This window comes from Aedes albopictus, chromosome 2, assembly GCF_035046485.1.
Source record: "Aedes albopictus strain Foshan chromosome 2, AalbF5, whole genome shotgun sequence".
Lineage (NCBI taxonomy): Eukaryota > Metazoa > Arthropoda > Insecta > Diptera > Culicidae > Aedes > Aedes albopictus.
The window spans coordinates 338,317,640-338,341,663 of NC_085137.1; the positions used below are offsets into that span (position 1 = coordinate 338,317,640).

A 24,024-nucleotide genomic window follows, 5' to 3' on the forward strand; every position below is an offset into this window, starting at 1 on the left:
TCCGTCCGTCAAGAGGCCTTCGTCTTTATCCCTGCATATTTCGGCTCGCGGCACGAAGCCGTTGCGGGATGCGTTGAGCTTCTGATAGAACTTCCGTGTTTCTTGGGAACGGCACAGCAGTTCCATTTCTTCACACTCCGCTTCTTCCAGGCAGCGCTTTTTCTCCCGAAAGAGGCGGGTCTGCTGTTTCCGCTTCTGTTTGTAACGTTCCACGTTCTGTCGAGTCCCTTGCTGCAGCATTACCGCCCTCGCTGCGTTCTTCTCCTCCAAAACCGTTCTGCACTCTTCGTCGAATCATTCGTTCCGTCGATTCCGTTCCACGTACCCGATGGTGCTCTCGGCTGCGTCGTTGATGGCTGCTTTCACTGTACTCCAGCAGTCCTCTAGTGGGGCCTCATCGAGCTCGCCCTCGACTGGCAACGCGGCTTCGAGATTCTGCACGTATGCTGAGGCGACATCCGATTGCTTCAGCCGCTCTAGGTTGTACCGTGGCGGTCGCCGGTACCGTACATTGTTGATCCGTTATCCGGTCTTGACGTCGATAATGTCGGAGAAGTTCCGTCCGTCAATCAGAACGTGGTCGATTTGAGATTCCGTCTGCTGTGGTTATCTCCAGGTGTAACGATAAGGGAGGCTGTGTTGGAAAAAGGTGCTACGTATGGCCATATTTTTGGAGGCGGCGAAATGAGTCGTAGGCCGTTTTCGTTCGTCTGCTGGTGAGCGCTGAACTTACCAATCGTCGGTCTAAATTCCTCCTCCTGGCCTACCTGAGCGTTCAAATCTCCTATGATGATCTTGACGTCGTGGTTTGGGCAGCGGTCGTACTCGCGTTCGAGCTGCGCATAAAATGCGTCTTTGTCATCATCAGTGCTTCCGGAGTGAGAGCTGTGCACTTTTATTATGCTAATGTTGAAGAATCGGCCCTTGATCCTCAACCAGCACATTCTTTCGTCGATCGGCCACCAACCGATCACGCGCCTCTGCATGTCGCCCATCACTATAAAAGCTGTTCCCAGCTCGCGTGTGTTGCCGAAACTCTGGTAGATGGTATGATTACCTCTAAACGTTCGCACCATAGATCCTGTCCAACACACCTCCTGCAGCGCTACGATTCCGAACCCGCGGTCCTTCAGTATATCGGCGAGTATGCGGGTGCTCCCGATGAATTTGAGAGATCTGCAGTTCCACGTACCGAGCTTCCAATCGCAAGTCCCTTTTCGTCGCTGTGGTCGTCGCCGTTGGTATCGGTTCGCATTCTACTCTTTTTGATTTCCCGGTGCTAGTCTTTTGTACGGCTGGCTCGCAGGGCCTGACACCAACCCACTAACCCAGGGAGCTGGGCTTACCTTCCTGGAAGCTACACGGGTTCTGCATTGGCATTTCCTCCAACTACAGTGCTAAATAGCTAGGGTCAAGCGCCAGTCTTCGCCGGGGGTGGTGCTTTTAATAGGCGCCCAGGAGATAATATTTTACCTGAGCTTCTACCCCCATTGCGTACTTCCACAGTTATTGATTGAAGGGCTTTCTTTGCCTGACATATTGCATGAATTTATTGTGAGGCAAGCACAATGATACACTATGCCCAAGAAGTCGAGAAAATTATCCCGACTGGAACGGGAATCAAATCCACCGTCTCCGGATTGACGATCCATGGCCTTAACCACAATGCTAACTGGAGACCCTGTTATGATGCAGTTTATATAAGGCTTATAAAACCACGTAGAAAGCAAGCCACATTTCCCAATAAACACCTGCATCGGAATGCATTATACACGGTGCCATTCACCGCAATTTTTCTGTTGTATTTCAAAATTTCAAATGATTTTTGGAAAATAGTTGGGTAATTGTGTGCCGTAACTACACATAAAAAATTAGAGAAATCGGATGTAAAGCAGACAAGAAACCTCGGCGGGCGTAAAGTACGACCCACCGTGTTCAACGAATTCCGACCAATTCTATGCGTTTCCATCTAATATTATAATATTTATGGAGACGCATGGTCCTGGTCCAGCACTTTCGCGACAGGACTTCATTTAATTGGGTTGTCAGTAGCTGATGTCACCAAAACACACAAAAAAAACGGGGATTGGCTTACATACACTGAGGATACTGTTCGTATGTTTTTCATAGTTTACATCTTATGAATCAGTTATTTTTATTATTTTCATCATTTCATAGTTCTCGTATGCTTTTCATACTTTGAAATGCGAAATCCATAAGACTTGTCGTATGAAAAATCTCATAAGAAGCATCGTATGAAAATCATAAGACGTGTTATGAAACACTATTGCTAAAAAACAACAAAACTTTTATTGGCTTCTAACCACTTCAACTTCCGAAGCGTCGGTGGGCGAATGAGTAAAGCACGCACTCGCCAACCTTGACGTTCCTGGTTCGATTCCAGGTTGCATTTTTTTTTTAATTTGTGCAAAACATTTCATAAAAATATGTATGATAGTCATACGACATAGTTTCGTTTTTATACGTTATCGGTATGATTTTCATACGTGATTGTTATGAAATTTATACAGTAATAGTATGACAATAATAGTTGGCGCTTTGAATCCAAAATCATAGTTCGTAACTATGATTTTCGCAAGAAATTCTTGTGGCAAAAAATCATAGTTGATTCGTATGATTTTCGGAGTTGCAATATCCTCAGTGTATGAAACTTTTGAACCGTTTTCGTAAATTTTGCGATCATTGTGTTCTTCGCAAGAATTGGGCGTACGACACACGCTAACCGTATTGTCACTCGATGTCAATATGTTGTATGCACTTGCACTGACTGCACCGATCTTGTCACGTAGAAGCTCCTACGACTACCCACAAAATGCACAGATGCAACATAAGAATACACATAAGTTGGCATCGCCGTTCCGTCCGACTGAGGAGGCTGCTCTAGTTGCAGTCGTCGTTGATGTTGGGTGGATAGTGCACGCTAAAACTGCTCAGCACTAAAATGTGTAAGACCTACTCATAAGTGCATAATTTCCAGACCACACAAAAATGAGTGACAGTTACACATTCTCAAAAAACAGCTCGTACACTCGTCTAGATGCGAAATGTTGATTTGTTTTTGTTTTCCAAGGTCACTAGTAAACCGAGCTAGATTGGCGTACGAAAATTTTTGCGAATTTAACGATTTTGCGGACACTGGAGCTGATTTTGTAAATGTGCAAGGGTTACACATTTTTGGTGTAGTCTGGAAATTATGCACTTTAGTGCTGAGCGGCGTTAGCGTGTGGGACCGATTGCATGTTTTGAAATGTATGTTGAGTAGACCTTAGCTTAGCTGATGGTTGAGTCTGATCGTCGTTGTAACGCTCTCGGTTGAATTCGTTTCTCTCGCTCAACCGTACTCACTGTTTCTCTCAGCAGCGTTTCAAATGCTGGGCTGCAAGTCTGACGCGGTGCTTCCGTCGTCGTCGTCGTCGTCATTGTGGTCGTTTCTTGCGCTACATATCGCCGACCGATCAGACGAAGGCATTGCAGCAGTGCAGCACCGACTGTATGCGCTAAATTCAGTTTATGCTTCGGCTTAGTCCTTTAGAACGGTGCAACAAGTGAACACACGTACGTCGGTTTCTTTGGTTTGATCGCGTTGAAAGTTGGTTGGAGGAGTTGGTGCAAATGAGTGCATAATGCATAGAGTTTTGCAGGTTTTAATATGAATTTAATATCGGGTATCGGGTATGATTCTTTAAAAAGATTGAATCATTAATTTTGGCAGGTGATTTGCTCTTGGTTTGCTCGGGTTTTCCAAGTGAAGGGTGACGGATAGGGCAGTGCACGCGTGTGGGGTACTCAAAGCAGTAATGAGATTAATGTAGATCGGGTGTAAAAGAGCCGAACAAATCGATTCGTTATCTTATTTATGGTGATAAGTTTTTTGCTTGTCTCGGTCTTCCACTTTGGTGGGAAATTTTTCGAACGGGCAGTGCAGTGACGACGAGAGTGAGTTATAAGAGCAGAGAGAGTGCTGTGAGCCGAGTTGGAGAGTGTATGTTAGCGCGACATCAGGTTATGGGAGGAAACTGTTGCTATAGCTGCTGATAGTGTGTTGTGACTGTGTAGCATCATACCATACAGCAGTAAAAGGCAAACTCGTGGGGCGGCGAATGGGTAAAGGCAAAGTGATACAAAAAGTATACACACAGCAGCCCACCTAGCGAGAGACGACGCAAGTGAAGGAGAGAATCTAAACGATAAGAAACGATATTACAGAGCAGTCCAGGGAGCAGCAAAGGCGCCGTCAACGGAGAACGTGGAGACGGGCCCGGAGAAGTGTGAATCAAATAAATGATCAAATGAGAAGAAAAGTATAAGTTGAGAAAAAGATAAAATTGTCGGCTCAGTTGTATCCGAGAAGTCTACTGCAGCACAACACAGAGAAGGCCGAAAGCAAACAGTGCTAACTAGAGTGCAATAAACACAACTTAACAAGGAAAGAGGAAAAACAGAACGTACACGACGCGGTTTCGAAGCAGCGATCGTCTACCGCCACAAAGTACACAAAATAAACATCAGGAGTTTAATTGAAGTTTGCCATTAAGGCAACATATAGCGAGCACACAACAATTAAGCTCAGCCAATAAATAACTGATTCAATTCCATCTCTGGTTACTACTTTTTGCGCTTATTAACGAAAGTAGTACTTAAAAGCGACAGATCGTAAAGGGACATAAATAATAAAAAAAAAATCATTTTAAACGTTCAGAGTTTAATTTTTTCGGTGCAATTTTTTCAACGCTAAGTGCAAGCGCGGTTCTGCTCTGTACTATTGGTTCTATTGACTGATTTGCGGTCGCCCGCGGCAAGAATCATCGAAAGTATATAGAAAGTGTATCCGGCGTAAAGTAACAACGTGCTGAAAACGAGCAGCATCATAAAGTTTGAAATTTATCGGTTTAATTCCGTGTGTGCATCAGAGGGAGGTATAACTTCCCAAAGAAAAGTTGGAAGCGGATCGTTTATCAAACACACGAGCAGAAAAGGCGCAAGTGACGGAAACGGTTTAGTGCACCCGGAGCGCAAGGAAAAATAAGTAACATACGGTAGCACCCCTGTGGAACATACACGGCCAATTGTGAGAAGTGACGGTTCTCTCAATTATCTTAAGCCTTTTGTTGCTACGACGGTCATTCAAGATGACTGTAATCAAGTTAAGCAATTTTATTGTTTCGTGTGAGGCATAAGAAGTTACTCGTTCCGGCAGTGCAAAAATTAATCAAACATTGTAGCAAAAAACTGTAGCCCGAAGTGAAGTGCGTTAAAACCCCTAACAAGACAGAACAAAAACCAGTAATTGAAAACCGTTAAAAGGTCATCAAGATCGTGTGTTCCGGCAAGGCAGGCAATCAAACGGCCACATCACTTTCGAGGAGTTTCTACTGCGAAAGCTACTTTTTCTACGGAGACGCGACGGAGCAATTTTTCTTCCCTGGAGTAGAGCTCGGATTACCGATTGACTGAATCAAATGTAAGTTGAAGCAAAAAAAAAAAAATACCATTCCTATGTCTGACGCAATCGTTTAATGTTTTTATCTACGTGAGAATTGACTTGTTACTTCAATTGACATGTTTCCAAGTGAAACTTGATTGGAATGTATGTGATACGGATAGCGCGAGTATGGGACCACTGAGGAGTCGCAAGAAGTGCTGCCGGAAGTGAGCACCGGCTCTACTCGGATTGCGCCCTCGTTGTACCTTAGATGTAATCGAATGGCATACGTGCCATATTGCGAGGCAAAGAAAGCAGAGAGAGAGAATTACTAATCATAATTGCAGTCTACCAGAGGTGATAAAGTGCATCTCGGTACAAGGTGGGTTGTTTGATGTTGATAATGGTGAAGCCATAAGGAAATTTGTTAACTTACGATATTACAATGTTACGAATATTAAAAAAAGGTTTCTGCTCTGACTATGTTTTCACTGCAACTTGTCCTATCTCTTCAAATTATTTAGTGTTCTTATAGTTTCACTATGCTCTATATGAATCGTTGAAGCTACAATTTGTCTACAACGTTTACACGTTTACAACAAATGTACAAGGATTGGCCTGAACAACTCTCAGTCACTACTTCTTCGTTGGTATAATCAGTTTATTTCTTTTTTTTGTTGTTGTATGGCGGTCTTTGAGTGCAAAACTTGGGTTTAGGACTGATTCAAAGCCGTGATAAATCGTGGAAACTTGAAAAGGGGCATAATAGCTTTTAATGTTCATTTTAGAATTCCTTGTTGCGATGTTTCACCACAGTGTGTTTTCGTACAAGACTTTACCAATTTATTTGTCTGATCTGGAGAATTAGAATCCGGAAAAATCAGTATATGGGTAGATTTTAACTCAAATGTTGCACGTAACTAAGATGATTTATTCGAACTATCATTAATTTGATTTTCTTATTTTTACAAAACATCCTGTATTCATGTAAAGATATTTCCATTCCAAAGGCAGACAAATTGAAAAACAGAGAAGGGTAGCCTTGCTCGACGATCAAAATGGAAAAGGGGACACGACGAACCACATTGGGGGCCCTATATAGAGAAAAGGCGCGCGAGGGACAACCCAGCCACACACTCTCTCTCGCTGTCGTCATGGCGCGGCACTCACAACGACATAATTTGCGATATTCTTTTTTAATTAGTTTCAATTAGTTAACTCTTACGTCATGCATGCCATGATCGCGCTGCCGAGAGGGCTTTTTTATCCAGCACTCTGTAGCAAAAATGTCACATGCACACATGACACAAACTCTGACACGCTGACTTGCACTTTTGCGGACTGAGCGAACCTCGAAAAACAAAATTAGGTTAGTGTTTTTGTTTGCCGCTGCTGCTGCTGCTACTGCTGGTGTTGATGTCCTCCAAGCGCTTTCGATTCCGATTATCAATATTCGAATCACGTGCGAAGTAAAATTTTGTCACCGCGCGCCACCACTTGGTGAAAATTTGGCCTCCTCGCGTGCAACAGCAACCGTCAGCGCAGCGCAGCTTGGACCTCGCCGTTGGTTGCTTGGACTGTTGTTGTGGGTGATCATTTGATGCTGATCGCGGTTGGAAATTTTACAACGTTGTCGAACCGGTCGATCCAGCCAGCAGCAGCAGAGTCGCGCGCAGTAACGCAGTATTAGTGGCACAATGCCGCCAGGTAGAGGAGGAGCTGTAGCTGTAGGCGCAGCAGCAGCAGCAACAGCAACGCTCAATTCGATCACGTAGACTCCTTGGCGGCATGCAAGCCACTATCTTGATCACCCGCGCGCGGGTCGTATTCGTTAAGTGGTTTTCATATGAGATCAGGGTGTGGGGAACGCTAGAAGACACGGTAAAATGCGTTGAATTTGCGATTATTTTCCGTCAAAACGTGAAATGCATCGATATGTGAGCAGTGATTAGAGCTGAGAGCACTAGTTATGGATTTTTATAAGATGTCGCATTGCTGGTCGTTGGAAATAATGAAAAATAAAATTCAGCAGATTTTGGTTGTTGAATTTAAAGTGAAATTAAGTTTTCCTTTCAGTTTCTGTTAGTCTTGGACAGGGTTTGTAGTTCATTTCTGAAAGCAGTAAGAATGCAAGTGAACGAATTCCAAACAACGAAAATATTGCAAAAAATGGAATGTTCACATTCAAACTGTTGAAAAGCGAACTCCTAAAATATGTTCAAATATTTCTGTGATGGTCTTGCATCTGTAGGGTCTTCTATCAATTTACAAGAGTGATAATGATTAAAGTCAAATTAGATTGAAGAGTCCCAAGCCATGCCTAAGAGAAGTATGCGACTCCATACATTAGGAGAAAAGCAATGGAGACGCTTGGCTTTTTATTTTTATTGTTTTTAATGCTGTTCTTAAGCTTCGCACAGAGGTCGATAAAAATCAGCGAACCAATGAGTCGTATGAATAAAAAGTAGCGAACTTTACTGCTTACTAGTAGTATCTATTCAGAAGTCATAAAGTTCACTTAGTTTACTACATTATTGTTGGTGTCAATAAAACATTTGAGCTTTTACTTCATGCTCGTAGTGCGGAACTGTCAAAACACACCTTTTGACAGCACCCAAAATAGGTGCTCCTGTCCAAATGGTCCCAGATCCTACTGAAATTCCACAATTTTTTCGATTTTCACAACTCCTTTAGAGATACCTCTTGAAATGTCTTCAAAAATTTCTCAAAAGATTGCGTTTTTTTTTTTGAAAAAAAAAATAATATTAGATTTCTTTTACGATTTATTCCGGGATCTCTGCAGGATATTTTTTTATGTAGTTGGGGAATCTTCTAGAGTTTTTCTTGGAATTTCTCTTGAACGAATTTAAGTAATTCCTTCTGATGTTCCTCTCTGGATTTCCACAGGAGTTCTTCCCGAAATTTGTTTGCAAGCTTCATTCCAAAGTTTCTGCAGGAGATATTGCCCGGATTTCTACTAGAGTTTCTACCAGGATTTCTTCATGAGTTTTAGACGGTTATCTTCGAGAGGTTTTCCTGTGTTGCTCTCACGGTATTTCTTCCGCAGTTTTTCCTGTAACTTTTTCAAGAAACTCTCATGAAATTTCTTCTAGAGTTTCGCTGAAGATATTATTTAAAAGTTCTCGCAGGATTTCTCTTGAAGAAATATAAAACAATTCTCGATCATTTGCTGAAATCTCGGCTAAGCGCTTGACGTATAATGTTCGTTGGTAGCGGTACCCATGGGTGCTGCTATGAATTAACTTGTCTTTTTGATGATATCTCAGTTAAATTGAGATTGCCAAGCGCTTGGCTGTGCGGTGCGGATCTCAGCAAAAGAATGAAAATTAGCCGGGCTCGAGTTAGAGTGAAGTTTTACCTAGGATTACTCTTAGGAGTATCTCCCTGGGGTTTCTCTTTAAAGATTTCTTCCAGTGTTGCTCCCGGGGTGTCTCTCAAAGTTTTTTTTAGGATTTATTCTGGCCCTTTTTCAAGATTTTTCTAGAATTTCTTCCAGGGTTTCTTTTTAGATTTATGCATGAGCCATTGATGGTATTTCTTATGATGTTTTTCTCATGATTTCTTTCGGAGGTTTTTTTCAGGCTTTTCTTCGTATAGTTGTTTTTAGGGTTTCTTACGGTGATCTTCTTACAATTTTTCTCGGGAGAGTTCTTCCCGGTATAAATCCTAGGAGAAACTGCTGGAAAGCTATCCCAGAAAACCACTAAGAGTAATCCCTGAGGGGACTTTTGATTAATTTTGAAAGGATCTGAGTAAGGAATCCTGTAAGGAGTAAAAAAAAACCAAGGTTGCGACCATTCATTTGCAAAGATTTACATTCATTTGCTATTATCTCAGTTCAGAAGCATGCTATCGAAAAACAATGTATGGATGAATTTAACCTTGTAATTTTATCTGAAAGTTTGCCGAATAACATTGGGGTCGCAAACGTATACCAAAGTCGTGAGCGAGCTGTGAAGGCAACTTTCCACAGCGTGAATGTAATTTACATTCACCGCGTGTAGAGTTGCCTTCACAGCTCGCTCACGACTTTGGTATACGTTTGCGACCCCAATGTTATTCGGCAAACTTTCAGATAAAATTACAAGGTTAAATTCATCCATACATTGTTTTTCGATAGCATGCTTCTGAACTGAGATAATAGCAAATGAATGTAAATCTTTGCAAATGAATGGTTGCAACCTTGAAAAAAACTATGGGAGCATGCCGGGAACTTTTCTGAAAAATACCTCGGGAGGTACTCCAGTAAAGATTCCGTGAAAAACTCCTGCAGAATTTTTGATAAAATCCTGGAAGAAACAGGGGTTCAAGGAATTTCGAAGCTTTTCAAGCAGAGATTTCATAGGAATTAGAGTTTTGAAATACCACTGGGTTCTCCAGGAGGTTTCAAGTCATTTCAAAGCGTTTTGATGGGGTTTTTAGTGGATTTCAGGGGGTAAAGAGGGATTTTAGTAGAGTAGCTTTAGAGGAAGTCCTCGTTCAAGGTGTTTCAAAGCAATTCAAGGTAGATATATAATGAATCCAATTCTTGAATTATCAAGAGCACAGATCTGAAGTACTAAATCATGGATAGCGCTGAAAATGCGATCGCTGGTGGTGAACAATCGATAAACTTTTCAGCGTAAATCTTTAGTTGCTTTTTCAGATTAGTGAAAATGAGAGATGTGACTTTATTATTCATATCTTCAGGGTGTTTCAACAGTTTTCTAAAGGCTTCAAGCTGTTTCAAGTCGTTTCAAGGCATTCCAGAGGATTCACGGGGTTTCAAGGTGTTTCACTAGAGTGTAAGGGAAGACTACGGAGCTCTCATGGGAGTTCTTGAAGACCCTAAACAGTTATTGAAGTCACTGCCTGACCCAATATAAGTTGCATGATGCTGCATGAGTTTGAGCTTTGTTCATAGTGCTTCAAATATTTACTTATAATGCTTGTAGATCCAGTGACCTATGCTCAAGGGAGCCCTTGGATACCTTCGGATGTGCAGGTCCACCCGTTCCAAATTAAACTCACCTTAAACACCTATCAACTCCCGCCTCATGTCCTTTGCCCAGTACTATACAATTGCTCGAAATTCACTTCTAAAAAGCAGTAGCAACATCGCATCTAGCGATCGCTGCAAACTAATCACACTTTCCCATAGTGACTGGCACCAACTTGCAGAAAATAGAGAAAAGAACGCGCAAAAACCATGTGTCCTTTAGCCGAAGCAATGAACATACTTGAACTAAAAAAGCGGTCTTTTGATGTTGCGCTTCAGAGCGCGAACATCATAAATTAGTTCAGGAAATTTCTCGGAAGCATTTCATCATCCGTCACCCCAGAAGCCGTACCGTACTTGAACGATTTTCGGACGGTGGCAATATTTGAGTTTTTAACTAGTAGTAGGATTTTTTTGTAGAATAGTGGAATCAACCCGTTCAAATTGTTGGAGTTTCTCCAGCAAAACTATTACTGTTGTCCCACAAGTTCATCCCGTACGGTACCCTACTAGTAAGTGACCGTGTCAACGGAGGAAAGCGGTACCCAGCTTTCCATGTCTGAGTTGATGTGCACAACAAAACCAAACCGATCCGAAACAAACCCAGTGACACCCAGTTTCGCGTTCTCGCGTGATGATCACTAAAACCACCAGCACATCCCATGCCCTGACCTTCTCTGGTGCTCGTTCTTGCGGTCGGCTGGCTGTGCGGTCGGTGGATTGTTCACAGGAAGGTACGGAAATGAACTGTCCGCACATACACGACAACCAACACGGCCGCCGGCACCGCCGGTCGGTTTGCGGACCGTTGGCTCTGTGTAGGGAGAAGTGGTTTAAAATTACACTGTACAAACATTGTCTGCGTCTTCCTGTAAGGAGTTGCTCGTTTCGGAAAGCCAACAGAACCGCATACATACAACATCTTTGAAATCTCACCTCATGGTTGCACTTCGCCCCGCCGTTCCCTAGTGCAGCTATCTCTGTGTGTAGGCGAATCTTTCGCGCGCGAACATGACTGACTGACATTCTGTCAGCATGATTTTCGCGGGAAATGTCCCTGCTGGTTGGCTGATGACTGGGGCGGCATGCATATGCCAGCCAGGGTTGAAGCTGAAGTTTCTGTCGAGATTTCACTTGTTTTGACATGCTGTAATCAGCGTTTCCTCAACGGGCCACAGTCTGAGCAATATCCGGTTGGTACGTTAACCTACATATTGCACGCTTTGATTTTAATCAATAGTCAACCTTGAAAATATCAGGTTGGTACTATTTTTGCAATTGGACTATGCGCATGAAACTCAAAGCATTTATTTTTATTGAAATTTTAGTTGATTAGCTACATAGGTATCTTCAGATACCTATACGAATGTGAATTGGCCTATATTTTGTAGACATTTTCTGTTACTAACTATTAAAAATACGTTAATAGAAAATGCCAAGCTTACAGACAGGCTCTGATACAATTGGAAAGCAACACCGTACGCAAAAGAGAAAGGAATCTCGAAAAGGAGCCTGTTTAACGATCCGTCATCAACAATACAAAATCAATGTCTACGTTCAAAACTTTTTTTGCAATAAAAATTTATTCAGTGATTCAGTGATTGAACAGTATCCTAATTTCTGAAAAAAATATGAGAAATTTTTCTAATGCATTTGTCTAATTTCTATTGCGCAGAAAATTGTCCTGTGGCTGATATGCAGGTCACAGAATTGAATTATAACATTCGCGAATGTCCTCTAATGACGGACGAACATCAAGAGAAAAATTGGGTAAAGATATTTTTGGCATTCAGAGATAATGTTGCTGTTGTATATAGTTATTCTTGGCCCCAGCCTCCATTCGTGGAAAACATATATCATGCCTTCGTTCCGGGAAGTGGTCGCAAAAATGCAGGGCAGGAATGGCATTTTGCTGTTTTGGCTGTTGGGCAACATGATGGCGGTTTAGTAGTGTGTGCAGCACTGGAAGACGACATTATGATTAAATCACTCACTGTAGAGTTGGCAGAGTGAAAATCAGTGGACTTCTTATAATGGAATTCTGCTCGCTACACAATACTCAATGTTTTGGTCACCTAATAATAAGCTTATTCACAAATTAAGACGGATTTCTTGTACATCTATTTGCTGACCCAAGGAGACTTCCAATAAATCCATGTGAAAATCCTTGCCAGATTTCTAAAAGCATTTTTGATGAATAATGTGCAAGGGTTTCGGTAAAACTCATCGAGCATCTCTGCACGAACGTGCCACGATCTTTGTAAAGGTGAAACATCAAGAAATCCCATTTTCATACAAACTTTAGAGGCACAAATCTGACGAACGAAACATTGAATCAAGCCGCACTTGTTTATCCTGGTTTTGCTCACTTGCAAAAAGAGGCTTTTCCAAATCGAGCGCATTTGTTTACGAATTTCTAAGATTGGTGCTCTTAAAAACGTGCGTAAGGGTCGAAGTCGGCCATTGTGGCAGCCATATTTGTATTCTCTGATGTTTCTCCTCGAAGGCCTTTATTGCATAGGAAAGATGAACACCAAACGACAAAAAGGCTTTCCATCAATCCTTTCTCCTAACTTGTCCAATTAGTGTCATAATCTGGAAATGTGTCAGTGCAAAATAGAAGATATAAAACTGTTTCGTATTTTTCATTCAACAAATCTTGGTGATAATATGAATAAAGCCTGTATCCGCAATAATCGGGACACAGAAGTACGGCTGTAGCTCTGTAATGAATCGGTAAAATTTGCCAAATCATTGACCAAGAACTCTTTGGTGTATGTTTATTATGTGAGCCAAATTTCATAAAAATCGATGCATTACTTTTAACTGTGGATGAAAAACAAACAGACGTGGTTTTAAGCATTTTGTACAATCATGACCAATTTTCATTCGCATAATAGATGGTTCTTTTACGCTAGAGTTCAAAGTTCTGTGATGATAATTATAAAATTTCGTTAGCAGTTATGATACTTATAGAGACACTTTCTTGCAAAATTTCATCAACGTTGATCAATTGGTTTGAAAGTTACTGGTACTGATAGGGGTGAGTGTTAGTGAAAAATTTTCGTGTTTTTCATGTGTGATGTTTGCCTATTCATAACTTTTGAATTTCTCTGCCAATTTTCATGAAATTTTTACAGAAGATAGTTGATTACGTGTATATTATGCCTGCAAAATTTGATGATTATTGATATAGTACTTTCATTAGTACAATCGAAACAATAAAGGGTGCTGACTGTTTGCTGTCTGAGGAGCTAAAATCACGTTCAGTCCCAATACATGTTTGGATTATAAAATTGTTGATAGTGCATCGATTTTTTTGAAATTTTGCCTAAGCAACAAATGTAGATTGAGAGGTTTGTGTTCAAAATTTCAGCCATTTTCTTCGCCAAATTCAAAAGTTACAGCGCTGGCAAGCAAAACTAGGGTCTGTACAAAATTCAATGGCGCACATTTCACTCTTTCATCGCTACAACAAAAAGTACTGCAACGATCCACATGAAATTTTGTAGGTGAAATGAACACATCTCAAGATGTTATGAGGCCAAATTTGAGCAATTTTAATGTATCTATTGCAGAGTTACAGGTGTATTTCTGTGTCCCGATTATTGCGGATACAGGCTTTATTAAATCAATTTTTCTGTGTTGGTTCTTTTACAATGGAAATCCAAAGTTGTGAAGACTCCACGCACCAGGTGCATGGTAGATATCATATTCTGTTCTATTCTGGAAAATGCTATGTTGCGGTGTGTCACAACAATTGGAAATTGCAACATTTTCATATGTTTTTGTGTGGAGCTTGGAAATTAATTCGCTGAATTTGGAAATTTAGAAAAATCCAGCAAGGATTTGATTAGGAATTTACTAAAATCGCCTCAATTCGGGAGATAACTTTTAGAATTCGTAAACCAGTTCTTTCATTATTCGGATGTACGAAATACGAATAGAATATCATCATCACCATGTTCTGGGCACGCGCATAGAGCCACCGCGAGCCTCGGAGAGTTAGATTTCAATGCACGGTAGGAAAGGAATACGACCCGTCCTCGTCAAAGCGATCTTTCGACGTTGTTATTGTGCTAACTATCGAAAGTCTGATTCAACGGACAGAGGAGAAACCTGCCAGTCAGCTCTAACAGGTTTGTTATACACCATCAAGTCGTATAATTATAACATTCTCGATTACTCTACACAATCGAGATGGATCACCATAGATGGAAAAAAGTATCTCCACGCGAGTTTTACGATGTACGACTTTCCTCTTCTAGACCGACTTAGCTAGCAGTGCTATCAATCAAAATTTGCAATGAATAACGTAAGAACGCTACACACGGCCGGCCACATCAGCGACCATGTGGCATCTGTGGAGGCCTATGAACGCATCCACTGTCCACTGATATGGCCGTTGGCCGCTGGCTAACTTGGCTCGGTAATGAATTGCAACCATTGCAAAAGTGAGTGATTTGCGATGTCATTCTTTCTAATGTGGCATTCCCCTTGATGACGACGGCGTTGCGTGTATCCCCTTTCACGTCTGCCGCTTTTCGAGATGCAAGAAAGAACGCGCCAGTTATGATTAGCAGCAGCGTTGCTTCTCCCGGTTGTTGCTGGAGAGCTATTCTCGTAGCCGCGCCGCCTCCCTGGATGACACGAGGAGATAAATAAATCAATTATTTATAATTATATTTCTTGTTAGTTTGCCCCGTCGTCGCCGTGGGGCTCAGTGCGAGTCTCCAGGCGTAACACGCTTAGCGACGCAGCGGAACAAAGTGCGCGATTACAGTCGTATTCCGAGTTTCGCTGTTAATATCTAACTGAACAAAATTCGACAGAAACGGCTGTACAGCACCTCATAAAACCTTATGAAATTATGTTGAAAATTAATGCATTTGTAAGGTTCTATCGCTCTTTTTGCATTATTTGTGAGAAATTTAATGCATAATTGTGTACGATCATAATTTTCGGAAGCCAATGTACTGTACCATTCAAACAACAACTGTAAACCGTCAAAGGGGCGGAATTGTTGCTTTTTATGCAGTTGGTTTTCATTTTCTAGAAACTGCAAACTGGACTTGTTAGGATCACTGATCAACAAGTGAGGCAAAAAACTTCACCAACACCAAAAACTGGTAGTCGAAGTGCACAGACCTCCCTCTGACGTACGTGCGTTGCCAGTCACGTACCACACGCGTACATTGGACATGCATGCAAGTCGACAACAACGACGATGTCAACGACAGACAGCAGTGTGACACACCCCTTTAGGGAATTTCACAACGCAGCCTGAACTTGCTCGCACTCGCACTCGATCTGATTCCGATAGGGATCTGCTCGGTCGTTTGCTGGCGGTTGATAAACAGGGCGTTCCGAGATCGATTCGGCTGACGTCAAACCCCAAACTTCACACCAGATCTTCGCGGGCAGTCGTGACAAGGCTGGGCACTGTAATCTCGCAACACTTATGCAAAAAAGACGGCTGATTTGTGCCCCTAATAAAACACATAGTTTTAATGTTCGCATTCTTTTGGACGGGTGCAACCCATACCGCAAAGGTATCACCTTGAGAGATCTCCGCGAAGCACAATGGCAGTGCCAGTGGAGTTTTTCAAATGCTGCATTTGTATTAAGGTAACGTTCCGAAAGGTTCGCCTTGCTGCGCAGGTCCTAGCAAATGTGGGCATTGTATTCAAATAAGGCTGAGGGTCCATAATGAAATGCAGGAGGCATAAATGTCACCGGAGAGTTGCACTTTTAGAGGCTGCAAGAGCGCGAAAATTGGTTTGAGCATTGGATGGAAAGATTAAAAGGTACCCTCCAGATCAAGTAAATCTGGTTATGGTTCAATCTTGAGTTCAATCAAGCTTGATTACTAGTTCAGACCTTGTTCTAGAATTTTAGGTCAGACATATGGATATATGAATTAATAGTCACCATGTATGCCTATGTAACTTTGAACCTTACTTTTTTGTATTTTTTATCTTTTTTTGTAAAAAGTGTTAGATTCGAAAATTAATGGGATATCTACTTTTATATCACACAGAACTTTATTTTTCAAGCTTAATTCTTCGAAAAAAATATGAGACTGTCTAAAAAATGTCGAATTTAAACTTTGAGAGGTATTTTTTTTAAAAGAAAATTCGAAATAGGAATTAAGATGAAATAGTACGATGAGTGTTGTGGTGAAGAATTACTATTTAATCTAATTCATAAACAATTCTGAACAAGAATTCTTCTATGATCTTCATCTATGTTTGTATTATTTTTTTCCAAAAGAAGTTGGTTGAAGCTTATTGAGCAGTAAAACGCATTTAAAGACAAACGTCTTGAAATCCCGCTTCAACGGTGCATCAAAACTTCAGACGCACAAATCTCAAGAAGCAAGTTTTAAACAACAGTGCATTTTATTATTCTGTTCTTGCTCACTTGTAATAAGCTTAAAATGAGAAGATCACGTGTACGAAGAGATTTGTGCGCTCAGAATCGTGAGTAGGTGCCATAGTTGGCCATTGTGGCGGCCATTTTGGGATTCTAACAAGTCTATCCTTAATAGTGACAATCAATAGGGCTAATATCCGTTATGGGAACAGATACAATTGTGAATAAACAGCAATGCCTTACATAAAGTCGTGATTGTGAAAAAAATATGCCACAAAAATCCCCTGAGAATTCAAGGTTTTTCTCAGACTAGCTGACCCGGCCAACGTTGTATTGCCCATTTCAAATAAAGTTTTAGTATTTTAGAGACGGTTAGAGAGGAGTGGCGTTGCCAGGGGTCCGCATAGTCACCTCATTTCATTCATATTCACTCCTCTTTGCTGAAGCGAGTCGAGAAAGATGCAACAAACAGATTGTTCTGAACGAACACGCAACGTCATCATCTGTGAGATGTGATGCGTTATTCACTTCACATTATTATTCGTTGCTATTCGTTCGTAGGCGTGATAGGAGGCTAATGTATGAATGGTGAGGTAGAATAGGGAGCGATCGACGATCGAAGTAGCTGTTATCAGAATTCGAAAAGAATTGTTAATGCATATTTTATAGTATTTGGGGCTGTGCATTTATTACACAACGTAATTTTATTGATTTTTTTAACCTTCCCTGTCCACCGCCGTATTTTATATGAAACCCCAAATATTTTTGTATGACTCGTAAATCTCTAAATATACATAAAAAATAGTGAGTGAAATGATTCTATGTCATTAGGCGATCTTATGAACTTTGTTCTAGTCGTTCGGTAGTATTTCAATGTTGTTCAATGTGTAGACCTAATGTCTCCTACCCGTTAGTTATCGAATCTCTATAATCAATTACTAGGATGGGCCTCTGACTACAACACTCAACACTCCGTGGTACATTCTACAATTTTCGTCAGTTGTCCTTGATACGTTCTTACAACAGCTATGGGTATCCCCTTATAGGTATCCTGGAAATTTGGGTTAAACAAATTTTCAGTATGAAGCGCTTTGTGACGATTGACGCTATTATTGCATCTTGCTTTGCATAATAGATTACCATGCAAATGTTCAATCGTCTAAAACATTTGTTCACACGTCAAATACCAAGGACAGTAGCAAGTAAACAAACCGATTATTCCATGCACCACCCAAAAAGTGTAACCGACGCTTAAAATTTCTAGCAGTAAAACGAACCAATGTATGCTGAAACTGGTGGAACCATATTGTGGTGTGACAAAAAATTTCTGCAATATCAAAAAAATCAATATCAAACTAGGAATACAATTACTCATTGCTGTTTACGAAATGTAAGTGTAAAATCATTAAAGGTATCAGTGGAGCGGACCTGGTGTGATGGTTAGAACACTTGACTATCACGCCGAGGACCTGGGATCGAATCCCACTCCCGACAAACTCGCAAAATGTGAGTTCTTCCTTCGGAAGGGAAGTAAAGCGTGGGTCCCGAGATGAACTAGCCTAGGGCTAAAAATCTCGTTAATACAGATAAAAAAAAAAAATAAAGGTATCATTGAGCATTGAAAAACAAGAGACAATTTCTGGCTACGCCACTGTGTTGAGCCAACCTTTAATTTACACCCCACCAAAGTTCTTCTGTGAGACTTTAAAGTTGGATTTCACTGGTGCAGAGTTGCAAAAGCTGTTCAATCACTAAAATAAATCGCTACTTGTTGTCGGTAAAATGTTTGTTTAGAGTTGTCTTCGGCTATGGTGGATGCATACAAATGTGTGTGTGGATTTTCGGCATACGAAACACAGGGCTGTTACACGTGGCGAGGATTTTGCGTTTTTCGCGGTTTTTGCGTTTCGCGCGTTTTTGCTAATTTTGGCGCGGATTTTGCGGAAATCGTTTTCAAATGCTTAATGTAAGTGCATATTTAGATATGAGGCTCAACACAATCAGTAAAAACAATGAACATTTTCAAATTAGAGTTATGGGACTGGGCTTTATTGGTGATACTGAAAGCTATTTGTTGATGGAATTTGTTAAAGACGCCTATCGGAAATTTTGTAGTCACATTCAATAGAATCTCGTAAAGAAAATATTGATTTTGTAGACTGTATGTGTCGTGACAAATCAACCTGATTGGTTTTCTGACACAGTATGTCGTCTAAATTCGGAAACTCCTAAAAAAGATACAAGGTAACACGCCCTGAAAATTTTTATTATTGCATTCTCAGAAAATTCCATGGATAAAACTTTGGAAAAATTAGCGATTTTTTAACATGCTGGACTTTTTTCATTTATTATGGATGAGTTTAAGGACAGACTTGTTAGAATCCCAAAATGGCCGCCACAATGGCCGACTTTGGTACCTACTCACGATTTCGAGGGCACAAATCTCTGCGTAAACAAAACCAGCGCACCTGATCTTCTTATTTTAAGCTTATTACGAGTGAGCAAGAACAGAATAATGAAATGCACTGTTGTGTGAATCTTGTTTCTTGAGATTTGTGCGTTTGAAATTCTGATGCACTGTTGAAGCGGGATCTCAAGACGTTTGTCCTTAACGGAACTCATGAAATTCCTGAATCAGTTATTTGTGGATTTTATGTCGAATCGATTTTTTTTGCTAAAATTCTGATACAATTATGCTATAAATACATAAACTACTGTTGTAAAATTTCTCTTTGATTTCCAGTCGGAGCACTCGTGAGGGGAGTTGAGGGAACAGATATTAAAGGGTTTCTTGGTAGACTTTGTGGAGGATATTTTTGCAGAATACTTGAAGAAATCGTTGAAGCTTTCGAAATCCTAAGACTGAGGACATTCTTGCTAAAATCTTAACTGAATTTCCAAGGGTGCGGTATGGTCAGATATTATAATAAATTTCTGTTGGATTAATACTTTTATACATATCTTTTACGCAATGTTCAGAGCATTATCCAGACATTTTTTATGAAGTATTTGCTTTTTATAAATATCTCCCTTAGAAGTTAAATTTATTGGTGATTTAATCAATGAATTCCACTAGTATTACTATATTTGTTTATATAATAAGTTTCTGTAGGAAGTAATCCATGAAATTCTCAAGAAGTTTCTGAAAATTTTCTTCCAATTCTCTCGAACGATCTTTTGGTATTTACAGATTTTATTACAACATTGATTATACATTGTTTCACCAGATTCGCCAAGATTGCTCCTTTTTCAGAATTGTTTCAAGAGTCAGGAAAACCTATTCTCGTAAAATAGCAGGCACACTGATTGATAAACAATCAAAGAACTATCGATTAAAAACTTTTTATTGTCGTCGCGGTTGAAACCCGAAGTTTCCCCACACCCGACAATCGAATTTTATCAAAATCCATACGTGAAACCTAACGTCGGATGCTGGCCCTCTATCCAGCGCACAGCGTGTTTCAACTGCACGAACAATATTAAAATTTAAAAAAAAATGGCCTGTTTACAACAAGTTATCATCTAAAGCATAGATTAATAATTCTTCAAAAGCAATTTATGATTAGAAATGCTCTTCATCTAGAGTGTAACAAATGTTTGACTTTTTATGAACTTCAGTCATCGAAACCATATGTTTTTGTACTGGCGCGGTTTTAATGACCTCGGCGCGGATTTCACATGGCTTGGCGCGGATTTTGCGGTTTCCAAATCGACACTTTTGTAACAGCCCTGGAACATCGTATTGTCACAACCACAGTGAAAGATTTCTGCGTTGCACTGTGATGGCGTATAATGTTCTGATAGGAAAAAAATATTAATTTGAAATATTTTGGCCGTTATTTTAAAGCAACATCTCAGGCGTTCTTTGAAAACATTATTTGATTTGGATTGCGAAGAATTTGACCGACTTTTCGAATCAACACCTACGATCAAATTATAATTTTTAACCATCCTATGTACCACAGTGTAACGTAAATGGTGTGCCGGGAATTGAATTCAGGTTGTGCCCTAAATAGATGTGGACTAGACGGAAACAGAATTTGAGTGATAATTATCCATTTTTTTTTATCTGTATTAACGAGATTTTTAGCCCTAGGCTAGTTCATCTCGGGAACCCACGCTTTACTTCCCTTCCGAAGGAAGAACTCACATTTTGTGAGTTTGTCGGGAGTGGGATTCGATCCCAGGTCCTCGGCGTGATAGTCAAGTGTTCTAACCATCACACCAGGTCCACTCCACATAATTATCCAATCTTATAATTTTAAAGAAATTGTAGTTCTTTTAAAATCTATTTTACATAATATGGAAGCTAAATTTATTAATCAGGAATTGATTTGATACCAAATTGGTCGGGAGGCGTTGGGCGAGTTGCATAAATTCAATCATTATTAGTCGCTTAGATAGACGGAAATTAGATAAAAACACTTGTCCCTCAAAAAATACCAGAGACATCGCTTTTGTTTCACAAACAATTGACTGACAACTTAATTTTAGCATGCAAAATGAGCGCTTCGGATCCTGCTCTAAATATATCTGGAGCATCAACAGGCTAACAAATAACACAAACACACTGCACTTACTCATGTGTGATTCCATCCGGTGTTGGATTTTCCCCAAAATTAGCACTTACGTGCCATTCAATCCATTAGCAGACAGAATTTCAGCAGAAATCGTTTACTCACGAGCCGCAAATAAAAAACAATCCCAAAACAGCACATTCCGCGCTGTTGTAGCAATATTTACCGAAGCTGGCGGTCGAATGTCATAACTGCGGTCGAACGAAAATTGACAGCGATTAATCAGCCAGCCCACGGCGGAGGTGGCGCCTCCGCGTGGTTTTGTTGACGATTGGTTGAAAGGAGTTTCCGCCAGCTGCACCAGCGTCGACCGGTAAAGTAAATCTTTGCTTTTCACTCCCCATCATCGGCGCTCAAGATGTTTGCTCTTGACGACGACGGCGACGACAACGACGCTTTCTAGCAGTTTTATTTGTTCGCGAGTGTACCCCGCAAACATTCATTGTTGTTGTTTGAGGGATGATTATGATCCGAGAGTTTCGATACACAAAATTGTGCCATTCATGCCATCTTCAATCGAAGACGTAATTGTTTGGATGATGATCCTAACAACATTCTTCGGCCCACACGCGGAGCGGAGCGAGAAAGGAAGGAAAGAGAATCAGAAGTAACGCGTCCATCTGTGTGGTTTTGTGGGGGCTCGGTTTTCGGGGATGCCGACCCGATGATGAAATAATGAATGGATGAGTATTTTTATCAATGGCTTTGAGGTGCAAGTAAAATTAGAACGCATGCCGTTCGAATTGTGGAATTCAATTGTTTACCCACGTGATTGGTCATGTGGTGAACCAGACAACTACACGCGCGCTTTGCGAGCTGTGATGATTGAGCTGTTGTACTAACAAAACATCGAACGAACGTAGGTATCATCCAAGAATGCTGGAGTAGACGTGTGCGCCGGCATACCGCAGAAAAGTTGCCCTAGATAACGCCGAATGATATGTTGGTGAATTTCTTCATCAGCACCGAATCTCAAAAGCAAAGTTTCGCAAAAAAATCTTTAAAGAATTTGTCCCGAAATACTTTTAGAAACATCAGATATTTTTTTAGAATTCCGCAGGTGCACATCTTATAAAAATGATCTTTGTATATTTAACGATGATTTTTCTCAGGTATTCTATTTCGTTAGAAATAGTTTCGAATATTCTACTAAAAACTCTTCTGAATGCTTCTGAAAGCTTCTATTGCAATTTAGGAACTTCCATTAGAAATTTACGAGAAGAAACTTCATTAGGTATTCTTCATCTAATATCGTAAAACCTGCAAATTTCGAAAAAAAACTTCATGTTTTTCAAAAAACTTCAAATTTTCTACACAAATTTTGAAAACTCTTTAAAACTTTATCACACCACGAATCCATCAACGTTCAAACAAGTTGAAGGATCATTCTTTTACCAACACGTTTTTTTTTTTCATTGCATCGATTAACGCCGCCTCCAGCTAAATTCACTGCATTTCCCGCCTTTAGTGAAAATGTGGTTCGGCGCAATCGTCTATGCCGACCGAAGATTCAGATTATGGTATTAATTGTTGCTGACGTTCGCCTTTGTCTGGAATGTGGTGGAATGATTCCTCAACGGAAATTCAATTTAACTTTCCATCCGGGTTTCGATAGAACTATTTGGTTCATTCTGGGAAAATCATCATCCCAAATATTGAACACGCCAAGTAGTGAATCACCTTGACAGTGGCGAATTCCGAATTCTGCAAGTCAGCCCATTCCAATTATCAAAATAAACAATTTACAAATAGCAACCTGCTGTACTGCGAGAGATCACCGAAATATTGCTCAGAGATGTAATCTCCCTCCACATTGCAGTAAGTGAACCGACCGACATTCAAGACAAACAGCTTTTACAGAATTTAATGCCTACAACGGAGAGCAACACCCAACCAACCGGCTGCTGGCTGCTGTTTGACCGTTGCCTGTCATTTGGCGCGCTCGATTCAGTTTGAAACAATCCCTCGAACGAAACAAATCGAATCTCTCGAAGTTGTGTGTACTCTCCGGTTGGTAACACAATCTATACAGAACCGCGACCGATCGGTGGCAGTTGAGTTTCTTTTCGCGCTTTGAAGAATTAACTGGTGCCCAGTGACAAGTGAGACAAAGTAAGTGGGGGGACACCTTATTCCTTGCTTTGGCGGAGAACGCTGACCATGGCCTGGCTTGACATGGAACGGTGTGAAGCGCACCTGCACTGCGCGTGCTCCGTGCACTGATCGTACCTCAAATGCTTGTGCAAAATATTGGTTGTTAATCGACCGATCATCGTGCAGTGATCTGTGAAGGTGTAATTCCGTATGCGCAGTGTGCAGCATTCGTTTAGCTTGCTGCGTACGTAGGTTCGCTGGAAATGTCCAGCTCCGGCTTAGTCAATTGATACATCAGTTGCCACCTAGTGTGATTCTTAAGCGATAGACACATTTCAAAGAGCTATGTGTTGCTTTGTGGTTTTACGTGACGACTGTGTATTTCTATATCCTCTAAGAAAAGCTTGCAGCCGTACAGCCGTATTTACCTATTGCTTGGGGTGTATTTATAACGCATAAAATGCGGCCAGAAATAAAGTGAACAGCATACAGTTTGCCCCTCCCCCATGACACCCCCTCACCCAGCTAGCCAACCT

At 40.8% G+C, this 24,024-nt stretch overlaps 1 protein-coding gene across 5 annotated transcripts in view; it reads left to right on the forward strand.

The window, feature by feature from the left end:
* Window positions 1-24,024, forward strand: part of LOC109431667 (ion transport peptide-like) — a 121,891-nt gene that overhangs the window by 38,266 nt on the left and 59,601 nt on the right. The window contains exon 1 of one of the 5 annotated variants that reach the window (XM_019707918.3): window positions 3,559-5,482. The exons of 2 other annotated variants lie outside the window; for them this stretch is intronic. The gene's annotated coding sequence lies outside the window, so the exon portion shown is untranslated. Of the gene's footprint in view, window positions 1-3,558; window positions 5,483-23,082; window positions 23,507-24,024 lie in introns of those variants that run through there. 2 more of the 5 variants (XM_062852598.1, XM_062852599.1) reach the window with 2 other exon arrangements.